Source organism: Camponotus floridanus, unplaced genomic scaffold, assembly GCF_003227725.1.
Source record: "Camponotus floridanus strain SB8 unplaced genomic scaffold, Cflo_v7.5 scaffold139, whole genome shotgun sequence".
Taxonomy (NCBI): Eukaryota; Metazoa; Arthropoda; class Insecta; order Hymenoptera; family Formicidae; genus Camponotus; species Camponotus floridanus.
In genome coordinates this window covers 401206-412205 of record NW_020229258.1, presented here as the reverse complement: position 1 = coordinate 412205, position 11000 = coordinate 401206, and the positions used below count along the sequence as shown (strand labels likewise).

At 33.1% G+C, this 11000-nt stretch overlaps 1 protein-coding gene across 4 annotated transcripts in view; it reads left to right on the top strand.

The window, feature by feature from the left end:
• Positions 1-6281: 6281 nt before the first annotated feature.
• The window catches only part of LOC105252304 (semaphorin-1A), a 204539-nt gene continuing 199820 nt past the window's right edge, over positions 6282-11000 (top strand). For all 4 annotated transcript variants that reach the window (XM_011259622.3, XM_011259624.3, XM_011259619.3 and 1 more), the window contains exon 1: positions 6282-6776. The gene's annotated coding sequence lies outside the window, so the exon portion shown is untranslated. The remainder of the gene's footprint in view (positions 6777-11000) is intronic.

Below are 11000 nucleotides of genomic sequence, written 5' to 3'. Positions count from 1 at the left end.
TATCCCCTTCTTTCAGGTTCTCGCAAGTGATCGACCGGTTTTGAACAGCACTTTTGTCTTTCGTAATCGCATTCGTGCGGAAAGCAAAAACTGGTGCTCTCGATGCTCCGAGTGAAACTCACGATGCGTTTGTATTTGTAACTGTACATAATAATATAAGTGACGTAAAATAAGAAAAAAAAAAGGAAAAAAAAGCAACATACGTACTCGATGTTCTCTTCGGTCGTGTCTAATGTACTTACAGAGAGGATCTGTGTGTTATTGGGGACAGGAAAACGCATTGATAATGAAGATTATAGCTGTGATTTAATTGTCAAAGGTATGGAAAGAAGAAAAGCTGAAGCTATATATATAAAATATATATATATATGAACGCGACAAGTTTTAGTGTAAACGTATAGAAGAAATGGAAATAAGAGAGAAGAGAGAAATTTGTCCTTTCGAACAAATATCGAAACCATCTTATCTAGCGTGTAAGAAATAATTACATAATTAGAGAAATAATGACGTTCGTTTCTTTATAAGGGCGCGTAGAGAAGCGTAGAAACACTGCTAGATATATACCCTGAAATAAAAAAAGGGTCATTTTAGAGTTTTATACTTCCATCGCACTCTTAACTTGAGCGTATTATTATCGCGCAATACTTTACTAATTCTGTGAAAAACGTTAACACAATGTATAATTATGATGTAAATTACATGTTTAAGCACATATTATCAATACAGCGTGTTTTACTTAACCATTGAGAGAAACGGTAGATGGAAGGGTAGAAGTTTAATTCTTTTCTTTTCGACTCGTTACTCTACATAAGAGTTTTAGTTCTTTCAAATTATAAATTTTTCTTACGTAAGATAATGTTCAAATATTATTTCACGAACAAGAAATATTATTTCATGAACAAGAAATATTATTTTTACGTTTCATTCTGCATAAACGTGGCTTCAATAAAAATATCACTAATTAAAGGTATTGATGATTTTAAACATTGTGATATAAATTAGATATCTCAGATTTTAATTTCAAAGTAAAGAATATAATAGAAAAATTTACTGTATAGATAACTTTTATTAGCGTTGGCGTACTAGCTTTTTCATTTACTGTTATTACTTATCACACATAATCACACATAATCAACACATACACACATAGACATATACGTACGTTTTCACAGTTTCCATTTAATAAATTTTTCGAAATTTAATTGTATCTCGTGCTCACAATCAAAATAAACAAAAAAAGCAATAAAATTCTATATTATATGTTTTTTTATATTTTATGTAAATATAACAGTAATATTTTTTAACGTTTGTGTTTTTTTTCTATAATGTTAATTTCTACGTATTTTTTAGAATTGTAAATGAGAACGTACTCTGTTATACACAACATATTTTATATATGTATGTACGTTCTTTAATTTTACGCAACGTTGGTTTCTTTTTAAAATGAGATTAGCCAAACAACTCTAACAGAGTTTTAGAGTTACAAAAAATGAGAAAAAAAAAATAAAAGATTCCTACACGATTAATTTTCAAATAAACTCGAGCAGATTTGTAATGTGAGATAGAGAAAGAGAGAAAGAGAGAGAGAATTTATATAAGAATTTATGTAAGAATGTTTAATGTTAAAAATTGAAAACTTGCTCGGTTGATTGTCTTCCAGGATGATTCTTGAGAAAACGTCGTTCAATTTTAAATTGAAAAATTTATTTTCGAACCATCTTGTACCATGTTTCTAAAAATTAAGATTTATTACGAAGCTTCCAAATATAACAACAAAGAGATATTTTGGAAAATATATATTTTTAAAATCACATAAAAATAAATAAAAGTCTTTAATTGCTTAAGAAAATTTCTGAAGACCTGATTTACCACAGGTTCGGAGCGTTTTGTATCTCAATAAACAAATATTATATTAGATTGTTGGCTTCGTTGCGGATTTGAATCATTCAATTATACTTTATACGTTTCCTTTATCGCATGCATATCATTCCGATAGACATTTAGCGTATGTTTGCGCGCTGATTGTTGCCAGTGCCAATACTTGGCCTCGAAAGCCAGTGTATTTTGTAGACGCGACGAAGAAGAAGAGGGAAATGTTGTTCCATGAATATAGGTTGCTTTGGCCATACTCTGGCCAGCACCTTCGTAGCTCACCTGCGCTGAAACCTGATACCTATGATAAAAATGAAAACAGGTTACGCGGCAGCTTTCTGGCGCGCACGAACAGCCACGTACCTTGAAGGGATAGATCAAGTTGCTTGGAAGAAGGGGCCGGTCTTTTCGCCATCGCACAAACGAGGTATCCCCTAAATCAACTATACTTTCAATTTTGCAAAAGCATGAATTTTCAAAATTGGATTTTCAAGATTGCAGCCGAAAATGTCTCTCTTTCTTTCTCTATCTACTTATCAATGGTCTCTACATCATTACAAGTGATTGAAAGTGGGAAGAAAAGATCGAAATTTATCGATTAAAAGATTATGAAATAATGACTTTTATTGCGAAATTTTCAAGAGAAAATATTGACTCAAAATTCATTAAAAAATCCGAAATTATTAATGTAAGATTCTGTTGTACATTAACTGTACGCTACAACAATCCTTCAGTCCCTCACTTTCCCCCGTTGCAATAAATCAAAACTTACCACCGGTAACTGGGAATTTGATTATGCATACGTGAGTTCCTTGATATCGTTAAGCTACCTGCAATCAATGCGCGTAATAATAGCGCGATGATCGCGGAAAATTGTGATTTATCGTGGCACGATGAGCAAACAGATGCAGAGGGTGGAAAGAGGGTGAGCTGAAATCTTGTTGCTAGTCAAATGTCATAGTGTCATAGATCCTCCGAATACGTATGTATTTTATTCAGAATTCGGAGTTTCTCATCCTATATCTTTTGCCACGCCCGTAACCACATAATACAGCGTCGAGCAGTCTGCAAAGATACACACATATACACATACATACACACAAATACACACATTGCGTTGCTCTCCCTTGCTCTTTACCACACATTGCCGCTCATTGTTCAGTCTCAATCCCTCGCATGTACTTCTAGTTGTAACAGCTCACGCACACACACACACACATGCACGCATGTACGCATAAACACACACACACACACATATGTGCGCGCGTGCATATAAGAGGCATCTATTATAGACTGAAATAACTCGTGCAGCGAAAGAGAGCGTACGCGCATAACTACGTTATGTCGTTCACGTTGCATGTGTGTACGTTGCACGCGTTACACGTGCGACCGATTCGCTCGATGAACGTTTACCGCGGAAGCGAAATCAACGCACAAGCCTGTTGTTCTGTATGTTTCTCGTTACAGTCGATTTCATCGACTATAAACGTAACTTAAAGAGCCAGTCTGTTTTAGCAATATGAAAAATATTGACGATTTTTGAGAATCTTTTTTCAAAGAACACGAGGCATTGATTTCTTTGACGTTTCACACGTGTTCCTATTGACGTTTCAATAGCACGTCAATATTTTTAAATTTTGGATCTGCGAACCTTTGTGGGTGCGTTTAAAAATAACAGTGTGATATACTGCTCCTCGTGTATGTAATTGTCTGAAATGAAAGAAATTCGGTCTATATTTCAGTTTTATATTTTTAGAATATATTGGGAATATCGAACTTGTAATTAGAATTTTAAAAAATTAGTATCTAATATTTTTCTTGTTGATTTTTAGGAATACAAAAAATTTCCACGTAATTTAAATACCTAATTTTAACGTGACGTTTTGTCATTTTTTAATTTGTTTCTATTGAAATTGAGAAAATTAAAAAATCAATGCCTCAAAAATATTCTATGAAATAAAACTCGACCGAAGTTTTTGGTTTAGACAATTACAAGAGAAGCGACATGTCACACTGTCCATTCCCATGCATTTTTAAACGTAACGCGCAGAGCTCTTACTGAACAAAAAAAAATAGATAAATCCAAGATTAAAAATAGATTAAAAATAGATTTAAAAAGATTTAAAATTATTAACGTATTGTTTAAGCATCGACAAAAAGCATATAAAACGTTAAGAGATCAATTTCCAGTATACTTAAAAAGAAATTTCTAAAAATTATAGATCCTTATCGCATCAAATTTCTTCAATATCGATATTAAATAAACAGTAATATCGATTATATGTATAAATACACAGAGATAAACAATTCGAGATGAGTGTTCATCGACATTGGTAGAAACGAACGATGCAATTGACGTGGCTGTTTGTACGGGAAAGGATTTTTTTTACATTATCATTAAAAAATGCGAAATATGCGATTTAAAGTAGTCGTGATGTGTTTTCATCTCATTTAATCGATATGTCGCGTTCATCTCCAATTATTAATTAACAAGAAACTCAATTCTACGTAATAATGCATGTCCAAATACTTTGGTACACATGTCGCATAAAATAGCTGTGGTTAAAATTTTTTTTAATGCGATGATATCAAGGATTACAGCGATATTAAATGCTTGATTTATTAAACCTAATGGTTTGAATTGCATAACATATGGCCAATTATTCTTCAGCGTTATAAATGATTGGTCAATTTTAATTGATTACATTATTGTTCCATTCTTCAATTAATATCTGTTGCATCATTCTTTAATATCCAATAATATCGATATCGAAAATTTCAAGAGAAAATTTCACTCATATGCTAAATAGTACATTATTGTCGATTAATGATTTGGAGTATTTGCAGGTATGAATAATAAATATATATATGTATACTTTTATTTTTTAGATACTACATAATATTTATATACAGCTTTCTTAATCTTTGTATTTTATAATTTTTACAATTTGTTGCATTTTGTACAGATTTTATATTTCTGTATGTTCTGTTTACAAAATCTAATTGTATCGTTCATACATGCACACACATTATACGCATATTACGCACATATATTATTTATATTATTCATATTATTGATTTATATTATTGATATTGTTCTGATATTGTACTGACTGGTATTGTTTCTTTTTTCTCTCTCTTTCTTATGTTATTTTATTACTTTATATTATACGACATTATTGCATATTTACATTACTAATACATACATGTTATTAGAGGACAGTGATAATTTTTCAAAAATCAATGCAGTAAAGTTATTAAAATATATACATTTAATATATGAGATTAAAAGGAAATTTTTAATTAACAATTAGCAATTAGCTTTTTATATTTGCCTGTTCAGATTCGTCTGTAATCGATTATTGGTAAAAGTCTACTTCTGATTCATAGGTTTATTGCAAAAGTACTGTTCTCTCTTAATATTCACTCTTTAATAATCTGAATTCTTTTTAATCATATAATGTTATGACTATTACAGCAGAGGTGAAATATATATTAAGGTGGATCAATTAGCTTGATGAACAATATGGAAGAAAGGAGTATTTTATAATATATTGTAATATATTAATATATTAAAATTAAATTTTTAATATATTAATAAATTTATATACAATATTAACAATTAGATAATTAAATATATAATATTATATAATTATTAAATATTTTAATACATTAAATTTTTAATATATTTAATGTATTTTAATATATTTTAATATATTATAAATAAGATATATATACATTTAATATATTAATTACAATTTAATATATTTTAATATATTAATTCCTATAGTCATAATGAAAAACTTCTTTCTACATTTAATCTATGGAATAATGTACATATATAAATATGATGCGAGTAAAGAATAGATCTTTATCAAGGTAGAGATATATTAAAATGTAACATTTTTCCGTAAACACTTGTTGCGCTTTCAAATATACAATATTGCCACGTGGCCATACTAAATTAACACGGATCGGATAATCGAAGCGTCAATATATATTTTTTCTGACATCGATTGGCATTGGGGAATTCGATCCAATATCGATTTCATTTCAAAATCGCCTTCTCTTGCTCTTTGCTCCGCATTTTCCACCCCGCAGAACTAATTCCCGAGATCCCCCTCGTAAGGTCTCTGATCGAAAACGAACGTGATCTCCGTGTGCGTGCGCGAGTAACCGAAGAATAACCGTCGAAGGAAGAAGAAGATGGGGCGAAGAATAATCGGCGGACGCGAACAAGAGGGTAGAAGCGCGCGACGAGTTACTCGCGGCGTGGCGAGGGAGGGAGGAGGAGCAAGTTCCCCTTCCACTCGCGCGATGGCGCGAGCGTATCAAGTGAAGTTGCCGGCGTAGTGGGGGAAACAGCGGGCGCAGCGGAGAGTCGCGGCAGTTGGCGGCAGTTGCGATTCGAGCGGCGAGTGGTGTGCGTCATTTCGTTCCGTCCTGTACGTGTTTTTCGTGGCGCGTTCGGAGAGACTCTTTCACTCTCTGTCTTTCTCTCTCTCGGCGTGTGACGCGCGCGTGGCTCGATTTCTCTTTTCTTTTCATCGTTTTATTTCGCGCTCGCGAATTTCATCGTCGCCCGGGGATTGTGAAACGATCGAGTGACATTATCGAATGACGCGTTTCGCAAAAGGCGGAGTGGTGTTCTTTTCCAGTGTTACACTTTATTGTGCCAACCGTCGGTCTTCTCGCCTCACTTCACTTCTCTCTCTTTCTTTTTTCTTCCGGCGGGCATCTTGTTGGCTGTTACTCGACTTGATTACGAGACTGGCCCCGTTGTCGGAGACGTTTGCTCGGAAAGAGCGTCTCTTCGACGGACGATTACTCCGATAGCGAGGATATATACACAGTGTAAAATTCTGTGCGCACGCTTGCGACCGATCGGCTCTGTCTTCTTCCTGGTAAGTCTATTCTCCATTGTTCGATGGGATACATCGTTGATCTTCCCATGATGTTGCGAGAGTCGCCTCGGACTCTGTTTGACTAGGACAGGATATTGTACCTGGGAAGATGAACGATGATTATCTATTCCTCTTGCATTCGATGCATATTTAATTCTTTTTGCGATGTTGCGTTGGCAGTTTCTTCGTTTCAAGTTTGACTCTCTTGTCGTATATTATAAATTTGAAAACTTTAAGAATATTTCTAGTTGAATACAAGAATCGAGGTTATGTTTTTTGTGCTGACTGTTTAAAATAATGCGCGCGCGTGGCACGTGTTTTTCTTAATTCAATTTTTTTAAATTTGCATCAATGGAAGAATATTAATTAAAATAAGTATTGCGAGCAAATTTATTGTTTTTTAACAAGGCAAACGCACACTGTCTCTCTCTCTCTCTCTTTCTCTTTTGTTTTAATTTTTAAATTGAACTTTGATCTTACATCGCGCTTTTGAATCATGCATCTGGACACGTATCAAGTTACGCAAAGTTTGTTTATGCATATGTAAAGCGAGTTAGTATCGTATTGTGATCTTTTTACGTAACGCGATTGGTCAGTTTGGGCATCGTTGAATTTGCATCTCTTAGCTGACGTTATCTAATTATTTTTATATTAACTGGGGATCATTATATCGCAGATGATGTATATAGAAAAAAAAAATGACACAATCTTAATTTTATTTATGACAAATTATTTGACATTCACATTTAAAAATTCGAGAGATACGTCATGCTTAATTAAATATTTAAATTTATTTGCTTCATAACTTCTTACGACTTCGAGTTTGGATATAATAAATTTATCCTTTTTAATTGCGTTGTTTTTGCCATCCTATCATATTTCTTCCTGTTTTTTTCTCTTATAAAAATTCCAAAATATATATATTTTTTTAAATGTGAAAGGTATAATTGTAACTGAAAGAAGTAGAACCAATGGCTTATCGTTAAAGTCCCAAGCAGGGGACAGGCGTAGCCGCTGGGACTATTTTGTCTCCTGCAATTTGGCATGTTGAGAGCATTGAAAGAAATGCTGCTCCGCCTGGCACGAAACAACGCGCACGCCAACGGACAGTCTCGTTTATTCTCGTAGTCGCGTTGTACCCTTGTACGTACCTTTTGTCATAAATAAATACACGCGCGTGCAACAACGATGCCTCGACACATCCCGGTATTTCGAGTGGCGTTTTTTCGCATTTTTCGCGTTTTTCTTTTTTTTTCTCCTCTCTCCCCCTCTCCTTTTTCCCTTCTTTGTTTTTGTCAACGCGTCCGTCGATTGTAATCGTTGTGCCGACAAGAGCAATTTTGTCAAACAAAAGTTCAATCCGGGTGACGTTGTAAGCTTTTGCGAATTTATACCGTGAGAGTCGCGTCAAAAGAAGCCTGACGTTTAGTAGAGTTTCTGCGTCAACTCGGAGTGATGGTAATTTCGATGCATTTTTTTTTTTAATTTGGAAAACACAGAAGGACAAAAATATCGCACGATCTTCAAACTATTTTATCGTTAAAATAGCGTAAAGGTTATATTTTATTTTAAGGAATTAATTGGAAAAAATGAAACAATAACAGTACAATGTTTTAAAAAATAATAAGAGAAAGAGAGAGAAGCGAAACAATCATCCATTATGTTAAATATTGAAAATGAAAATGCCTCAATATTTTAAATATTACTCATTATGTGATAGAAATATAATAAATAATAAAGTCCATGACATGAAAATCAAACGATGCTATGTGTCATGTCACTTAATATTATAATATGAAATATCTCAAATTAATATAATTATATTAAAACGTGTAGTACTTTATTTAATAGATTTTATAAGAGTCACATTCGCGAATAAACATCATTTTTCTTTTACGAGAATAATCTTTCCTTACATATGTTACAACATTACAAAGTACAGTGTCAATATTTTGCTTTCCTTCTTCTTTGTTATTACTTTATTTTTAATTTATCTTTACTTGATCCTGAAATAAAAGATTACACATTTCTTGGGGAATTTCTTTATAGAATCTGCAACTATTATCAAAGAATCTACATTTTCGAGTATTATTATGAATAACAAAAGCAATAGTTTACGTGTGATAATTTTATAAATAAATATAAAAATAGGTTTTAATTATTCTCGAAGGAAAAAGCAAAATATAGCACCATTTCTGTACGTATCTCTAATGGATAAAGATATCTTTATAACTGTCACATTCGTACAAATGGATATTTTCGGTTCTTCCAATAAACTTTTAACCTGGATTTTTTTAGCAAAAAATACATCATATTAAAAACGATTTAAATAAAGATAAATAAAGATAAATAAAAATTTAAAATTAAAATTAAATCAAAGAACAGTTTGCTTTTCGCTTTTCACGCTCGAATATAATATTTCTTTTATCTTGAAACAAATTCGATATCAAGATTGTATATAAACAATCATCTGACTTTGACATTTTCGTGAAAAAGAAATATATCGATTTCAAGTTTACGAAGCAGCCCCACATTCCTTTACGATATCTTGTATACGTATTGAAAAATAAAAGAATCATTCACCAAGATTGTCAGAAACGTGACAATTGGGGCTTCTCAGGTAACGATCCGCAAAAAATGTTGCAAAAATATAAAAATATCTTTATCAATTCCAAGATTGCCGTGACAATTGGGGCTTCTTAGACGACGATAAATTGGCGGAGACGTGAAAATGAATGAAAACAGAATATTATCGCTCGATGGGGGCGAACACTCGCGTGTTGCTGCAATCCGTTCGCAAAACTTGCTCGCGCAGCCGGCCAGCCGTCGCGGCCAACCACCAGCTTATCGTTCTCGAACACGCGTCGTTACGTTCGAGTCATGGGGCCCCTCCGGCGAAAAGCTCGGAACCGGTTTCGAACGTACACACACGGCACCGTAGCCAGGATCGTATTGAGTAGCCGATCGGCCGTACGACTTTCTACATTTCCGTCGTCCGCGCAGGCCCGATTAACCGCTGCATTCTTATCGCTCGTTTCGATCTCTCGATTACGTGATACTTTGCCGGGAGTAAGTTTGATCAAGTCCGAATTAAAATTCGTCATTTCGAGAAAGCGCGCGTCATAAAAGAGAAAGCGACTTTTCGGAGAAGTAAAGATAATTTATTAATCGTGTGCGCGAATTTGTATTCGATAAGAATTATTACGAAAAAGATAAAAGTCGGGATGATATTGTGCAAGTTTGACATTTTCTGGAAAAGAATAATTAATAGAATAAGTGGATAATAATAGATTAATAATAGAATAATAATAGAATAATAATAATTAATAGTAGAATAAATAGATAATAATAGATTAATAATAATAGATTAATAATAGATTAATAATAATTAATAATAGAATAATAATAATTAATAATAGAATAATAATAGAGGGAGAGAGAAGAGAGAAAGAGAGAGAATAAAAGAATAATTAATAATTCTAATTTTTAATAATTCATAATTTTAGTTCGTGTTTGCCCAGAAAGTTTTAGACTCTTGCCTTTTCTCAAATAAGTTTTAAATTATTTTGTTTATATATGATACGATCGATTACAATTTCAAGATAAAACATATTTTTTTGTTTCTTGTCTGTAGATGATATTTAGATATCTATGCGATCTTTAGTTGTTATATTGTAAAACAAAAATAGGTGTGCAAAGCAAGTTGCAAAAATATTTGTTAAAGTAATTACATAGAACAAACGATAGAAGCTAAATATCTCGGGGAAAATTGAAATTTCATATTTTTATTTGATATTTTCGCAAACACACACACACACACACAGTAATATTTACTCTGCGTGCACATTTATTTATTATGTTTGCAATCTGAAAACGGATATGGAAAGAGCAAATTTTGATGTATATTGTGTTGTTTTTTACAACACTTGTCGTAAAGAACCGAAATATTTTCGCGATTTCGTGGAGAAGATAAAGTTACCAAAATGAAGATTTCAAGATAGGAGTTTAGAACAGGAACCTCTCCAATAGCGGTCTGGCAGGTCAATTTTCTGTGGCCCGTTTGCCATAACGTGATCTTACGGGAAGGATGGATGGAGGGGATCACCTTCTCCTTCCTCCTTTACTTCCACCATGCGGCCCCTCTAACGTATCGAGTTTGAAACCCCTGGTTTAGAGTCTCCATTACGTGTGTAAATTACGAAATCCTATTAATGTATAATGCCA